General features: G+C 37.6%; 1 long non-coding RNA gene across 1 annotated transcript; it reads right to left on the reverse strand.

The window, feature by feature from the left end:
• Positions 1-6,728: 6,728 nt before the first annotated feature.
• LOC121714324 lies at positions 6,729-11,700 on the reverse strand. The gene is made up of 2 exons (XR_006033078.1): positions 11,327-11,700; positions 6,729-6,863 (listed from the first exon to the last, which is right to left on the reverse strand). It is a non-coding gene; the product is annotated as an uncharacterized LOC121714324 (long non-coding RNA).
• Between the last annotated feature and the right edge of the window lie 5,806 nt (positions 11,701-17,506).

Below are 17,506 nucleotides of genomic sequence, written 5' to 3' on the forward strand. Positions count from 1 at the left end.
TGAAATAGACTAGTTATGTTCTTTTTTACTCACATTGTTGTCCCAGGCATATGTGGTTTTACCAACCGGAAGGTCTCCATTGACATTGCCGTTGTCAGTAGCTTCTTGTTATTTCAAGTTTGACAATGCAATGCAGAATCTGGTGTTGAACCTAGGTTTGGTAGCTACAGCCAGAAAGACTTTAGAGGAAATCTGTCACAGCCGGCAGGCATTTCCGTTGAAATTTCAGCCTCACCTTCAGCTGCTCCAACTACTACTCTGTCGTCTTTCCATCAAGTACATATTCCTGTACAGCAGGAGCTTGTTATAAAAAACGTACATAATAAAACTAAAGTAGCTTGTATGGCCCTGGAGTGTAACGGCAGGCAAATTTGTTTTATTGATAAACAAATTGCTGTCAGATTTGGCATTCTGCAAAAGGGGATGCGTTTAGTAATGTCATAGCTCTTCTGTGTTCAACCTTCAGGTTCCCCACCCCACCTTTCCCTATCCTACTCTGTAAGTGTGTGTGTGTGGGTATGAGTTTGTGTGTATGTGTTTATTCTCCACAAGCTTGTTCTAAGTATGTAATCCACTTTCAAATGTTTAGAACACATTGAGTTTTGAGTGATGTTGATTGTATTCCTAGCTTTTCATAAATAATATACATTTTATATATAAAATATATCAAATGTATTTTATGTCTTTTTTGCGAAATGGTCTTCAATGAATACAGTATACTTACTTCCTGTATTAGTGGTAAGGTACAGTATGTTTTTTATGTCATTCTTATTGACTGTAGCATTTGCTTATCTACAAATAAATGGACCAAATAAATTTAAACCATTGTTTCTGACTTGATTATCATTTTTTATGCATACTTTTATGTTGTTGGTGAGAAAGTGAATGTGAATTCTGTCAACATTCTAAATCCCGTTTCCTGCATCACTAAAATGATCATAACTTTTGAAAGGTTGATGATATTCCAATACAGTCTTTTTTGTTAAATAGCCCATAACTTGCTGAACATTTCATACACTCTATATTTTTCTCTATCTTGTAGAGAAATATGATGAAAATTCATTTTTATGTGAATGAAATTAAATTTTGACAAATTTCAGATATACATTTGGAGAGGATTTTCAAATACTGTTCATTACTATATCAACATTACCATATGTATTTTACATCATTTCATAGAACTGATCCTTCTGATTAAAATGGTATGTATATCCCATTGATGGTATGTATTATACTCAAGAAATAAGTTTTTTTGTGTGAGGAGGTCATCCAGCACCAAAAATGGAATGTTCAGCACGGGCACGAAAGGGCTAGCTTGAGTTGCTGCAGCCAACAGCCAGGGATAGGCAGTATGTCTGATACATGTATGTAAAATACAAAATAGTATGTTGTCATTTTTATTTTATTCAGGCAGATAAGTTTCTTGAGAACTTTAGTCATCCAATTCAAACACATGGAACCGGTTATGTGGTTGCCCTGCAAGAAGTTGCACCATGTGGAGGTATTGAAAAAAAGGAGTCTGTTTCTTATATGAAATAATGCATTTTCTTTAAAAAAATCATATAAAATACAGCGTGCACATAGTCGCTATAAAAAGAGGTGTGTCTGATGAGTCCCATATAGGATAACTATTCTGCATTGGTTTGGAGTCCCTAGGTCACATGACTTGGGAGGTATTGAAAAAAAGGAGACCATTCCTTATGGGAAATAATGTATTTTCTTTAAAATATTCATATAAAATACAGTGTGCATACAGTGACTATGAAAAGAGGTGTGTCTGATGAGTCCCATATAGGATTACTATTCTGCATGGGTTTGTCTGCATTGGAGTCACTAGGTCACATGATGTCAAAGCTATTGACAAAAAAGACTATGAAGGCAATTCAGAAGGTACTTTATAGACGGTCCCTAAGTAGGTCGGCTGGGAGCAAGTAGACAGGTCATCTGTTTGTACATTGTCTGCAAACACGGGGTGAAACCGGCCGCATTAAAAAAAAATGAATATCTGTCCAATATCCGAATATCAAATATCAAACTAACTTCACCTCGGTGCAGTGAAGCTGGTGTTTCTATGTTTTTTTATTTTTCTTCAGCCATGGGAGTCTATTGCAGCCCATAGAACCGTCTGGTAAAAAGTTGTGACATTTTGCACACTGATTGGGGACAGTCCCATGATTCATTTCAGCAAGTTTCATGTCTGCACCTCAAGTGCTCTAGCGCCACCAATGGGTCAAAGTTGGCATTACATCCATGCACTTAACCTTTGAACCGTATACCAACATTTTAAAATCGAGGTATATTTGGAATCCTTGGATGATGCCGAGTCCAACGCACCCCGTGACATCATTTTCCGCCATATTGGACCATCCGCCATATTGGATTTTATTGAAAGTGAAACTAAATTTTCAGAGGTCGCAACTTTTCTCCGATTTTCACGAAAATTGGCACATTCAGACCAAGCCTCAGTCACAAAAGTTACCTATAGGTGTTCCGATATTGGAAAGCGTTCACTGAATACAGCCAATCAAATTTGACGGCGAAGTCGCCAAACAGGAAGTGAGCTCATATCTCAGCAACTTTTCCACCTATCAACACCAAGCAGTACATAGTTAGGAAGAGGCTCAAGAAGAGGCTCATTTGGTGACCTTAGACCTAAAGGGGGCGCTGTAATTAGCAAAATTACGTTTTGGTCTATAACAGTTGATGTGTTCGGAATTAAAACTTACTATTGGTGTCTGTTAATACTGTGGGAGGTCCTAAGGCCGACACATGCCAATTTGTGACATCAACATAATTGATTCGGCCGCCATATTGGATTTGATCAAAACACTAAAAAGTTTTCACAGGTCATAAACTTGGTCCGATTTTCACGAAGCTTGGCACAGATGATCTTCAGACGAAGTCTCACAAAAGATACCTATAGGCGTTTCAATATTCGAAAGCAATACAGCCAATCAAATTTGGTGGCAGAGCCGCTCATATCTCAGCAAAGCTTTGATGTAGGAAGGTTACCTGATTGTGATGATGCACTAGGAAATTGCCATCATTTGGCCTCTATAGGGGGCGCTGCAATAGGAAGTCAGATTGTATCTCAGCAACGCTTTGATGTATAAGTGTTAGCTTCATCCAATTAGCATGGCATTTGGCTGCCGACATTTTTGAAAAAATGGCGTTACATGGTTGCAACTTTCGGCACCAGTTTTTATGTGCTGATTGGTAGATGACAGCTCATGCACGAGTGTAGTGTAGGGCACGAGCGTCCTCGCGCATCCATGTTGATTAAGCATATTTCTGGAAGATGACAAATAAAACAACTGCCTACTTGGATTAAGCTACTGACACTTAAATAAATAAATAAATAAATAAAAGAAAAAACGAAATGTTGTGATATTAGGCTAATATTATTTGCCTTATTTGTGGGTTGACAAGTTAACTGACTATGTCAATACATTTTAGCAGATGCATAGCAATGACCTATATCCAATTATTAGCCTACTCATTGCATTGTGTATGAAAACTATTTTAAAACGCACAGGCTGTAGTTCCTACCTGTAGTCCATGACAACGCAACGTTAGGATCATGTAACCTATGTCTCCCCAAGTAGGCTATTTAAAACAAAACAAATGTCAATGACTTATTTAGTTTGCTTTCTTGCAACATTGACATGATTAGGATATACATTTGATTTAAATGGTCAGGCTGCCAGTCGAGGCAAAAGCCAAATATCCAACAACAGTTGCAGACTCTCGAAATGCCTGCTCGAACCACAATACCCGAGAGATGTGCGCTTCTATCAGTAAGTTTAATTTGCGTTGGCTTCATTTCGTCGGCCTGCAAATGTAGCATAGGTTTAACAAGCTGCAAATTCACAGTGGGTGCAGCAAAACTCCCCAGGTTTCTTACGTCTACTTAATGATACAGTAGCTGATTGTGAGATCGCATTGCATAAGGACATTGGTGTAATTTGGCCTATAGGGGCACCTTAACAAAGTAAATGAGCTGATATCTCAGCCATTTTTTTAACCCAATTGCCATGAAAGTTGCTGTGAGTGGTTGCTCATGCCATGGCAATGCCAATCCTGCTAGTGTACTGATAGGCCCCCACATTGCTGCTTGCAGCTATATTTCAGATTTTGTATGCTTTTCGTAATTCTATTATAGGTACATCTGCTTGCTCAAGATTACGGTGATCATGCTCTAGATTATGGTGATCATTATGGAAATATAATGTTTACAAGTGCCAATCATGTCATGTGCCTGAATATCAACCCTTCAGTGGAGACAGTTACTAACCAACTGTAACGGTTTAGCATTACAGTGAAGGGTGACAAAAGAAAGGAGAAAATAATGAATCATTGAGACCACAGGGGTCAACTTAATCATCTCAATTCCAGTTAAAGTTTCTCCAGACCTCGTACCTAAATGAACACCCTGTGAAAAGATGCACAAGTCATGTGACTGTTCAAATTTCAAGCATATAATGAACGGCCACTTCCCATGTGCATGTCTGGAGATTTTTTTGGAGGACTTTTTTTCCCCGAATGAACCATGGCTGCATATTAACCCGTTTCCCCCTATTATACCCAGTGTTGTGAAATTCACATTATAAGCCTAATATAGGCTACTGAAGATATAAATAAATGCCTACACTTGTTGTTAGTATTCATAACAATCATACTTTTTGCATGCTGTTGACATTCTCACTTTAAAAACCAACAGTGGTATTTTTTTTTTTTATTTTTTTTTTTATTAGAAGTATATCCAGGGTACAATCAGATAAAGACACATAAACACAGTGACGAGTAAGACAATACAAAAGAATAGTCAACAATGTAAAAATGTAAAAAGTAAAAAAGATAATAAAAGGAATAATAATAAAATGAAAATGAAAATAAATTAAACAAAACTTAATCTAAAAGGTGGAAAGAGCCCAGGAGGAGTGCAGTCTTTATGGCTTTGGGGTTGGTTGAAAAAACTAAGGAGTTGTTGTATATTCTTAACTCATTCAGAAAAACGGATAGAAGAGCTGTATTTACATTTGTGTATAAAGTATTTAGCAAGTAGAAAAATAAGATTTATGATGTAAAACATGCTACTGTCCTCTGTCCTACTGCCCTCTCATGGAAACCAAATAAAACATGTTTAAAAGAAAATTCAAGGTTTGTACAGATATTTGCACGTAATAATGACAACAGGTCTTTCCAGAATTTAGCAGAAAAATTACATAACCAAAATAAATGTGCATTTGTTTCTGGGGATCCTTCACAGAAAGTACATGCATCATCCAAGTCCTTTTTCATTCTCACAATAAAACTCTTAGAGGGATAATATCGATGAATAAGTTTGTATGAGATTTCACGCACTTTATTTGTGAGAAGATATTTTAGAGGTAATGTCCAAACTTTTTGGGAATTTTTGGGAAGGAATTTCCCCAAATAACCCGGCCCAGTAGGAAATGACATATGGTGTTGAAACAATATCATTTTGGAATAATGCTCGTATCTCTCTGTTATTTTTTTTTCTTTCATGAAAAGCAAACCTGTCCCACAGAACCAACAGTGGTATGTTTAGGGATTGGATCAGTGCACAGCATCATAGACTGTATATAGAACTGGACAGTGTGCCGTCTGTTAAGAGTGATGCGAGCGTTAGTCCAGAGCCCCCTGGTGGCTGGCTGCAGTACAATGTGTAACTCCGCCCATCCTCATGTATTTCAATGGCCAAGTAGCCAACTTTCCGTGTCACTTTTCTCACCTAAAACTATTTTTGTATCTACAACTTTTTATTCGAAAAAATAGTTTTCAAGATGCTTCAATACATACAATTTTTCTTTTCTCGCTGAAATTATTTTTTTAAATGTTATATTAGCAAATCTAAAAAGGGCGTGTTTACACCTATGATTGACAGCTGGCTGACTGCAGACACAACGCTTTGTCCATTATGCAGACACGACCACGTCATCGCTCCCTTATTTTAACGACACCAGATTTCGACATATAATCTAACCTAAATAAGTGTTGCTGTTATTATCATTAGGCTATATCTTATCAGTCTGACTAAATACATATTGATAGTCATACATTGTGTAGTTGTTTGTAAGACATCGTTGTTAGTTGTGACCGATTCTTTGTGAAAAAAAGATATGTGCTGTACTTTCGTAGATGCTAAGTATATCAGCTCATAGCATGCCATAGATATATATACTGTCAGTATATCTATGATAGCATGCTAAATCATGCTAGCATTAGCCAGTTGATAGGTAAAGTAAAAGGGCTCTGATCCGAAGTTTCGTTAGCCATAGTCACCATCATTCACAGTCCTCCCAGATAGCAGACGGGCATTGAAACTATGTACTGTAGAATCAACATTACATTGTCAACCATAAATCATTGAATCAATGTCGGATTTCGATGTTGATTTAACATCAGTTTGCACCCTCAGTTAATATTGAAACAATGTTGATTTATTAACTATAGACCAGCGGAATTTCAATTGTATTTCAATTAAAATAAATATTGAAACAATGTTGAAATTACAACCAAACTAAAGATCAATGCGGTTTCAATGGTATTTCAATTCATATTAAACCACAGTAAACCACTATAAATCTGGCAAAATATTGGGAAATTCATACCCTGCTTTATCTACAGCCAGGATACATTTGGCTAGGCCTAGGTATGTCTGGTTTAGGCTACACAAGCTTGCATAAATAACCATTGACAATTTGTTATCAGTTTGAAAAGCAAGTGCATTTATTCACTCTTCTTCATTTATAAATTCCCGTGTGCTGTGCTTCCCTGCCATCTATTCAGTAGGCCTACGGTTGCAGTCAGCCTGACCATCCAGTTGAGTGAAGCGGCACCTAACAGAAATAGAAGAAAGATATACAGTGTTAGATAAATATGTTAAACTGAAGGCTACTTACAAGTGAAACTTTAGAATAATCATATTCCGTCTATGTACATCGTAGCCTAACTTACAAACTCATTCATGCTTGAGCAGGGTCGGACTGGGAACAAAATTCGGCCCTGGCAATTTTCTCCTGGACCGGCCCACTACTGGACCGACGACCCCCAACCCCCCCCCACACACACACACACAAGCCCACCGATACCAAAATCCCCCCCTGATTCCCCCCCATAAATAACAAAACACACAGTATCATGCTGTAGCAACACTTCATAAACTGAACCCAAACATTTAGATTTGGACCTATAGGTTATTATATAATCAGTATCGTAATTTCTGTCAACTATGACGATCTCCATGCATGTTCAGTAGCCTATATTTTTCATTTAGTCAAGCAGTGACATGTGGTTTAATTAGTGTTGGGCAAGTTACTTCAAAATCATAATATATTATGTATTACTTATTCAAAGTAATTCATTACATTATAATATTACTGTCTCTGAATTGTAAGGCATTACACTACTATTGTATTACTTTTAAGTTACTTTTACCAAAATATCTGGAAATATGGATTTGGAATTCTAAATGCAGTTTATTATGCTCAATGCAGCTCATTGCACTTCTAAGGGAGGGTGATGTGGTACAACATAATGACTGAGCTAGGCTTAAGGCTACAGTAGAATGCAATAGGTGCAGTGATGGCTCATGATGCAATACAAGGAACAATCATAGCCAGAATTTTGTTAAAAGAAGACAAAAGGTCAAAGTCTGGTCAATTGTGATAGAAATGCTGTAACTTTAGGCTTAGGCCTACTCATTAAAATCAACAGAGAGCCCACTACCTGTATATTGTAACCCAAAACTTAAAGACATGTCAAGATAGGCTACACAGTGCAGCTACTGGCCATTTTTGTGCCCTAACTGGTGAAATACAGTATTAACCTAAGTATGTCATAAATTAGACAACACTGAGCATTTAAAATATTGATGAGATCTCATTTGTAGATTAAAGGGAGTCTACACTGAGAACTTAACTCTTTTGCTCCAGAGACAAACCTGAGAAGCGGGAGACAAAAGCAATAATCTCATTTTTATATCACTGTGATCTCATTATTGTCTAGGAGAAACAATTGAGAAAGAGAGGAGCTCTCATTTTAACATTTTCTTTCCTCTGGGTGGCCAACTATAAAGGTGTAATCTGCCTGTTCCCAGGGATGGGTAGTATTTCTGAAACATGTAATATGTGTTTCAAATGCAAAATAGTAATTTTAAAAATACTGCAAATTACTATATGTGAAAAACACAAAAAAAGTAGATACTACAGACAGGTGTAATGAATAATTGGTAATTAGGCAACAATGGTTTATGTTTATCGCAATAAGCTAATGTGAGAACAGCTGTGTTCAACAACACTTACAGCTTTTCAGTGACGGCTATTGCTGAAGCATCAGCTCTGGTCTGAAGCACTGGTGTGAAGTGGTACGCAAGTAAAGATGAGCAAGTTGACCTGTGCAAGTTCACATAAGGACACTGACAAAGGCAACCATGTCCCATTGTCTCCATGCCAATCTTTAACAGAAAAATGTCAGATATCTCAACCACAATGACATCAATAGATGGTAAGGTGTTGAGTGTACCCAGATAGGTCAGTCACTTAGGCCTACCATATATCGTCACAGGTGACAAGCTAATCATCGCAAAGTGTTGTGCTAATGCTGGGAACAGGCAGGGATGGGCAAAAATACATCAGAATGTATTTCTAAATAAAATACCTAATACCCTCATTTTTAATATATCAAAATAAACTACAAAATACAGTAGGCCTAACCATATTACGTATGTATCAAAATAAAATATTGTATTTTTGTATTTAGAAAATACTCAAAATACTTTTTTCAAGGAAGTATGGAAGCACTGCAAAAAAAGCTTTTTCTTTATCCCAAACATTTAGCCTATTAAAACTATATAGTAAAAAACAATACAATACAATAAGAATAATTCAAGAATTTACATTTACATTTAGTCATCTAGCTGATGCTTATCCAAATGACTGACAGAGCTTTCAATTAACCACATTATAATCAATAGGCCAAAATCATAATTGTGTATCTGTGCCAAAATTCGTAATTCAAGTCCAGTGCAGAACTGAATAAGAAAATCATACGGCTATGTATCTTGAAGTTCCAGTATGTGAGAGACTTGACGTGCCTTAATATCTCCAACCTCAAGTATGCAGCTAATAAGGAAATAGAAGTGTTATGTAATTAAACAAGGTGAACTTCTCCCCACTGTGGAATGCAGAAAAGGATGCTACAAGGAAGGGAATTCAAACATACTCAACACCTTACCATCTATTGATGTCATTGTGGTTGAGATATCTGACATTTTTCTGTTCAAGATGGGACATGGTTGCCTTTGTGAGTGTCCTTATGTGAACTTGCACAGGTCAACTTGCTCATCTTTACTTGCGTACCACTTCACACCAGTGCTTCAGACCAGGGCTGATGCTTCAGCAATAGCCGTCACTGAAAAGCTGTAAGTGTTGTTGAACACAGCTGTTCTCACATTAGCTGATTGCGATAAACATAAACCATTGTTGCCTAATTACCAATTATTCATTACACCTGTGTGTAGTATCTACTTTTTTTGTGTTTTTCACATTTAGTATTTTGCAGTATTTTTAAAATAAAAAAATACACACCAATAAAGTATTTTGATACAAAATACAGAGCCATTTCCTTCAACCCAATAAAATACAAATGACAAAATACTATTTTGCATTTGAAACACATATTACATGTTTCAGAAATACTACCCATCCCTGGGAACAGGCAGATTACACCTTTATAGTTGGCCACCCAGAGGAAAGAAAATGTTAAAATGAGAGCTCCTCTCTTTCTCAATTGTTTCTCCTAGACAATAATGAGATCACAGTGATATAAAAATGAGATTATTGCTTTTGTCTCCCGCTTCTCAGGTTTGTCTCTGGAGCAAAAGAGTTAAGTTCTCAGTGTAGACTCCCTTTAATCTACTAATGAGATCTCATCAATATTTTAAATGCTCAGTGTTGTCTAATTTATGATATACTTAGGTTAATACTGTATTTCACCAGTTAGGGCACAAAAATGGCCAGTAGCTGCACTGTGTAGCCTATCTTGACATGTCTTTAAGTTTTGGGTTACAATATACAGGTAGTGGGCTCTCTGTTGATTTTAATGAGTAGGCCTAAGCCTAAAGTTACAGCATTTCTATCACAATTGACCGGACTTTGACATATTTTACTCAGGCTGATCCACCAGAGAGCTCTCTCTGTAAACTCATGCAATTCTCATTTCAGATCTTTTTGGTAAATCTCAGATTAGGCTCCATCAGTTCTGTAAAAGAGATCTCTTCACAAGCTTGAACCGTTCTCATTCTAGTCATCTCAGTTTAGTCCTTTTTTGATTTACAAAAGAGATCTCAGCAAAGGCTTATACAATACTCAGACTTGCTCAATTTATATATCTCATATTTTACTCAGGCTTATCCATCAGAGAGCTCTCTAAGTGAACTAATGTAATGCTCATCCAGACCTATTTGTTTTATAAATTAGTCTGATCTGTAAGAGCTCTAGCTGTTGTACAACAATTCTCAAATGATTTTCATTGGCTTATTTGTTTTAATTGCACATAAGTTCACATTTGCAAACAGTAGGCCTAACCATGTGATGTGACCACCACACATGACGATGCTCTGACAGACCTCTGAAGTTCGCCTACAAAAAAGCTACCATCTATGCCCATATAAGGAGATCACCTGTTAAATTCTCGCGCAGGGAGACGACGAAATCGGAGACGCAGACGCTTTCCTGAACGCACTTTTGTCTTCAACCTTCGAGTAGATATTATAATCAATGGTACGTGAAGGCGGCACAATTTGATTTTTGCTACCCCAGAGCTAACTTGCGACTTGTTAGCAAGTTAGAGAAATCAAGTTAGACTTCAGAGGTCTATGATGGTTGGACGTGACAAACTCGCGTGCAGAAGACTCCTACCAGACAATGCAGTCTAGATTTGGCGCCCAGTGAAACCAAGTGAAACGGTGTGTGGGTATGAAGGATTGTGCAGAACTTGCCACCACGAAAACTCAGAGAAGGTACATTAACATTTTGGTAATTTGCTAACGTTCTTGCATATTTTTAGACTCAATATGTCATTGAACAACCTGACGAAGCAGCACATAAAGTTAGCTAGCTAGTTAATGTTAGCTACTTGTAAGTTACATCACTGGCTGTGCCGCTTGTATATAAAGCTAACGTTAGACAATTTAACGTTGCTAGCTTACTTTGCCTTATACAGCTTTAGTCTGTATGTTTTGAATGGTGTTAAAGGAGAATTCCGGTGTGATATTGACCTAAAGTGTATTGAAACATGATACCGAGTGTGAACGTATGTCTCATAGCCCATCTGGGCTTGTCCCCTGCACTCCAAAATCTGGCGCTAGTTAGCCGATGCTACCAACAGCTTTTTCAATAGTGGTGCTTCGGCATCGGGCATCTTCCCTGCCATCTATTCAGTAGGCCTACGGTTGCAGTCAGCCTGACCATCCAGTTGAGTGAAGCGGCACCTAACAGAAATAGAAGAAAGATATACAGTGTTAGATAAATATGTTAAACTGAAGGCTACTTACAAGTGAAACTTTAGAATAATCATATTCCGTCTATGTACATCGTAGCCTAACTTACAAACTCATTCATGCTTGAGCAGGGTCGGACTGGGAACAAAATTCGGCCCTGGCAATTTTCTCCTGGACCGGCCCACTACTGGACCGACGACCCCCCCCCCCCCCCCCCACACACACACACACAAGCCCACCGATACCAAAATCCCCCCCTGATTCCCCCCCATAAATAACAAAACACACAGTATCATGCTGTAGCAACACTTCATAAACTGAACCCAAACATTTAGATTTGGACCTATAGGTTATTATATAATCAGTATCGTAATTTCTGTCAACTATGACGATCTCCATGCATGTTCAGTAGCCTATATTTTTCATTTAGTCAAGCAGTGACATGTGGTTTAATTAGTGTTGGGCAAGTTACTTCAAAATCGTAATATATTATGTATTACTTATTCAAAGTAATTCATTACATTATAATATTACTGTCTCTGAATTGTAAGGCATTACACTACTATTGTATTACTTTTAAGTTACTTTTACCAAAATATCTGGAAATATGGATTTGGAATTCTAAATGCAGTTTATTATGCTCAATGCAGCTCATTGCACTTCTAATGGAGGGTGATGTGGTACAACATAATGACTGAGCTAGGCTTAAGGCTACAGTAGAATGCAATAGGTGCAGTGATGGCTCATGATGCAATACAAGGAACAATCATAGCCAGAATTTTGTTAAAAGAAGACAAAAGGTCAAAGTCTGGTCAATTGTGATAGAAATGCTGTAACTTTAGGCTTAGGCCTACTCATTAAAATCAACAGAGAGCCCACTACCTGTATATTGTAACCCAAAACTTAAAGACATGTCAAGATAGGCTACACAGTGCAGCTACTGGCCATTTTTGTGCCCTAACTGGTGAAATACAGTATTAACCTAAGTATGTCATAAATTAGACAACACTGAGCATTTAAAATATTGATGAGATCTCATTTGTAGATTAAAGGGAGTCTACACTGAGAACTTAACTCTTTTGCTCCAGAGACAAACCTGAGAAGCGGGAGACAAAAGCAATAATCTCATTTTTATATCACTGTGATCTCATTATTGTCTAGGAGAAACAATTGAGAAAGAGAGGAGCTCTCATTTTAACATTTTCTTTCCTCTGGGTGGCCAACTATAAAGGTGTAATCTGCCTGTTCCCAGGGATGGGTAGTATTTCTGAAACATGTAATATGTGTTTCAAATGCAAAATAGTAATTTTAAAAATACTGCAAATTACTATATGTGAAAAACACAAAAAAAGTAGATACTACAGACAGGTGTAATGAATAATTGGTAATTAGGCAACAATGGTTTATGTTTATCGCAATAAGCTAATGTGAGAACAGCTGTGTTCAACAACACTTACAACTTTTCAGTGACGGCTATTGCTGAAGCATCAGCTCTGGTCTGAAGCACTGGTGTGAAGTGGTACGCAAGTAAAGATGAGCAAGTTGACCTGTGCAAGTTCACATAAGGACACTGACAAAGGCAACCATGTCCCATTGTCTCCATGCCAATCTTTAACAGAAAAATGTCAGATATCTCAACCACAATGACATCAATAGATGGTAAGGTGTTGAGTGTACCCAGATAGGTCAGTCACTTAGGCCTACCATATATCGTCACAGGTGACAAGCTAATCATCGCAAAGTGTTGTGCTAATGCTGGGAACAGGCAGGGATGGGCAAAAATACATCAGAATGTATTTCTAAATAAAATACCTAATACCCTCATTTTTAATGTATCAAAATAAACTACAAAATACAGTAGGCCTAACCATATTACGTATGTATCAAAATAAAATATTGTATTTTTGTATTTAGAAAATACTCAAAATACTTTTTTCAAGGAAGTATGGAAGCACTGCAAAAAAGCTTTTTCTTTATCCCAAACATTTAGCCTATTAAAACTATATAGTAAAAAACAATACAATACAATAAGAATAATTCAAGAATTTACATTTACATTTAGTCATCTAGCTGATGCTTATCCAAATGACTGACAGAGCTTTCAATTAACCACATTATAATCAATAGGCCAAAATCATAATTGTGTATCTGTGCCAAAATTCGTAATTCAAGTCCAGTGCAGAACTGAATAAGAAAATCATACGGCTATGTATCTTGAAGTTCCAGTATGTGAGAGACTTGACGTGCCTTAATATCTCCAACCTCAAGTATGCAGCTAATAAGGAAATAGAATTGTTATTTAATTAAACAAGGTGAACTTCTCCCCACTGTGGAATGCAGAAAAGGATGCTACAAGGAAGGGAATTCAAACATACTCAACACCTTACCATCTATTGATGTCATTGTGGTTGAGATATCTGACATTTTTCTGTTCAAGATGGGACATGGTTGCCTTTGTGAGTGTCCTTATGTGAACTTGCACAGGTCAACTTGCTCATCTTTACTTGCGTACCACTTCACACCAGTGCTGATGCTTCAGCAATAGCCGTCACTGAAAAGCTGTAAGTGTTGTTGAACACAGCTGTTCTCACATTAGCTGATTGCGATAAACATAAACCATTGTTGCCTAATTACCAATTATTCATTACACCTGTGTGTAGTATCTACTTTTTTTGTGTTTTTCACATTTAGTATTTTGCAGTATTTTTAAAATAAAAAAATACACACCAATAAAGTATTTTGATACAAAATACAGAGCCATTTCCTTCAACCCAATAAAATACAAATGACAAAATACTATTTTGCATTTGAAACACATATTACATGTTTCAGAAATACTACCCATCCCTGGGAACAGGCAGATTACACCTTTATAGTTGGCCACCCAGAGGAAAGAAAATGTTAAAATGAGAGCTCCTCTCTTTCTCAATTGTTTCTCCTAGACAATAATGAGATCACAGTGATATAAAAATGAGATTATTGCTTTTGTCTCCCGCTTCTCAGGTTTGTCTCTGGAGCAAAAGAGTTAAGTTCTCAGTGTAGACTCCCTTTAATCTACTAATGAGATCTCATCAATATTTTAAATGCTCAGTGTTGTCTAATTTATGATATACTTAGGTTAATACTGTATTTCACCAGTTAGGGCACAAAAATGGCCAGTAGCTGCACTGTGTAGCCTATCTTGACATGTCTTTAAGTTTTGGGTTACAATATACAGGTAGTGGGCTCTCTGTTGATTTTAATGAGTAGGCCTAAGCCTAAAGTTACAGCATTTCTATCACAATTGACCAGACTTTGACATATTTTACTCAGGCTGATCCACCAGAGAGCTCTCTCTGTAAACTCATGCAATTCTCATTTCAGATCTTTTTGGTAAATCTCAGATTAGGCTCCATCAGTTCTGTAAAAGAGATCTCTTCACAAGCTTGAACCGTTCTCATTCTAGTCATCTCAGTTTAGTCCTTTTTTGATTTACAAAAGAGATCTCAGCAAAGGCTTATACAATACTCAGACTTGCTCAATTTATATATCTCATATTTTACTCAGGCTTATCCATCAGAGAGCTCTCTAAGTGAACTAATGTAATGCTCATCCAGACCTATTTGTTTTATAAGCTGTTGTACAACAATTCTCAAATGATTTTCATTGGCTTATTTGTTTTAATTGCACATAAGTTCACATTTGCAAACAGTAGGCCTAACCATGTGATGTGACCACCACACATGATGATGCTCTGACAGACCTCTGAAGTTCGCCTACAAAAAAGCTACCATCTATGCCCATATAAGGAGATCACCTGTTAAATTCTCGCGCAGGGAGACGACGAAATCGGAGACGCAGACGCTTTCCTGAACGCACTTTTGTCTTCAACCTTCGAGTAGATATTATAATCAATGGTACGTGAAGGCGGCACAATTTGATTTTTGCTACCCCAGAGCTAACTTGCGACTTGTTAGCAAGTTAGAGAAATCAAGTTAGACTTCAGAGGTCTATGATGGTTGGACGTGACAAACTCGCGTGCAGAAGACTCCTACCAGACAATGCAGTCTAGATTTGGCGCCCAGTGAAACCAAGTGAAACGGTGTGTGGGTATGAAGGATTGTGCAGAACTTGCCACCACGAAAACTCAGAGAAGGTACATTAACATTTTGGTAATTTGCTAACGTTCTTGCATATTTTTAGACTCAATATGTCATTGAACAACCTGACGAAGCAGCACATAAAGTTAGCTAGCTAGTTAATGTTAGCTACTTGTAAGTTACATCACTGGCTGTGCCGCTTGTATATAAAGCTAACGTTAGACAATTTAACGTTGCTAGCTTACTTTGCCTTATACAGCTTTAGTCTGTATGTTTTGAATGGTGTTAAAGGAGAATTCCGGTGTGATATTGACCTAAAGTGTATTGAAACATGATACCGAGTGTGAACGTATGTCTCATAGCCCATCTGGGCTTGTCCCCTGCACTCCAAAATCTGGCGCTAGTTAGCCGATGCTACCAACAGCTTTTTCAATAGTGGTGCTTCGGCATCGGGCTAGCCATGCAAATAAATCACTGTTTTACACCCATTTACGAGGCTCAATGTATCTCCACACTTCATTGGTAGACTTCCGAGGGCCCTGACATTTAAAACGAGACATTGAGAACTTTGAAAAAGCACTGGTAGTTTACTTACAAGACGATTTATACAGACAGTATCTTTACGAAGTTTAGCGTTTGCAGCCATCTTGAATTTAGTCACGATAAGTCGAGCGACGAGTAAGAATGAACAGGTATGATAAGGGATCAGATTCCAAAAATAATTCAGTGGAAATACATGGATTCCAGTTGCTGCTACTGGAAGAAACTGGAATTTCTTGACTGGAACTGTCAGTTTCAGAGCTATTATTACCACACTGATAGATTGATTTTGCTTTTTATTTGCAGCCTACGTTATGCACTGTGGAACGCTCTGCGGATGGACAGCTGTGGAATCCGCAAAGGTCAAGAAGGCTTTTGTTACGAGGGCTGGAGGTTCCAAAACATCCATGAAGCTGGGGTAATTTTCTCTTATTTTAAATTATTTCCAATTGTGGTGAGCATTATTGGTGGGCTTTTTATAAAGGGTTGGCCTCTATTGCACTAAAATTATTCAACCTTTATACAGTTAACATCAAACTGTGTAGTTACGAAAGCTACAAAATCACATTGTCATAGAAATGATGGAGGCGAAAGATATTTTACAGATGGGCTGAACATACATCAAAAGTAAAAAAAATGACATGGCCAAAATGATTAACTCACCAACAATATTTGTTGTATGGTGTATACCAGGGATCACCAAATGGCGGTCCGAGTCCGGACCGTGAAGTGATCCTATCTGGACCCAGACCATAATAGCCTAATTTAGATTTTCATGTAAGATTTCAAAGCTGCACTAAATGTTTCGTTGGTTAGGATAACAGCATTTACTTCAGGAGCTTCAGGAACCATCATTTCGCTTGCTGCTACTCAGCCAGTGAAATATGTGAATTCTGATAAAGTCGAGTCAGTGAGTAAAGTAGCCTACTATGGGGAAGAGACTGATAGCCTGAAACGAGCGAGGAGAGGAGACGGGACGAGAAACAATCAGATGGATTTCTAAGTTAACGATAAGTAAGTTATTTTCAAATCATCGATTGCTCAAAGAGGAGGAAGCTAGACAGCGAGAACAGAGCTTTATATAACGATACGGGGGGAATACCACGCAAAACTGTCACGTCCGTAACGCCAACTAGGCTAAATATGGATGTGACAGTTTTGCGCAGAATTGCCCTGGACCTCTTCTATTCTGAGACAGGCGATTTTAAAAGCGCCAATTTGAAGCACCTCTACTAGACAAAGCATATTGAGCAAGCATAGGGTAGGCTAGGCCCATTCAACAGTGAACTGAGACCACAGAATATTTTACGATTTAAGAAGGCAATATGATTGATCCACCACAATCTAGTTAAGCCGACATGCA

The sequence above is a fragment of the Alosa sapidissima genome, chromosome 7, assembly GCF_018492685.1.
Source record: "Alosa sapidissima isolate fAloSap1 chromosome 7, fAloSap1.pri, whole genome shotgun sequence".
Lineage (NCBI taxonomy): Eukaryota > Metazoa > Chordata > Actinopteri > Clupeiformes > Clupeidae > Alosa > Alosa sapidissima.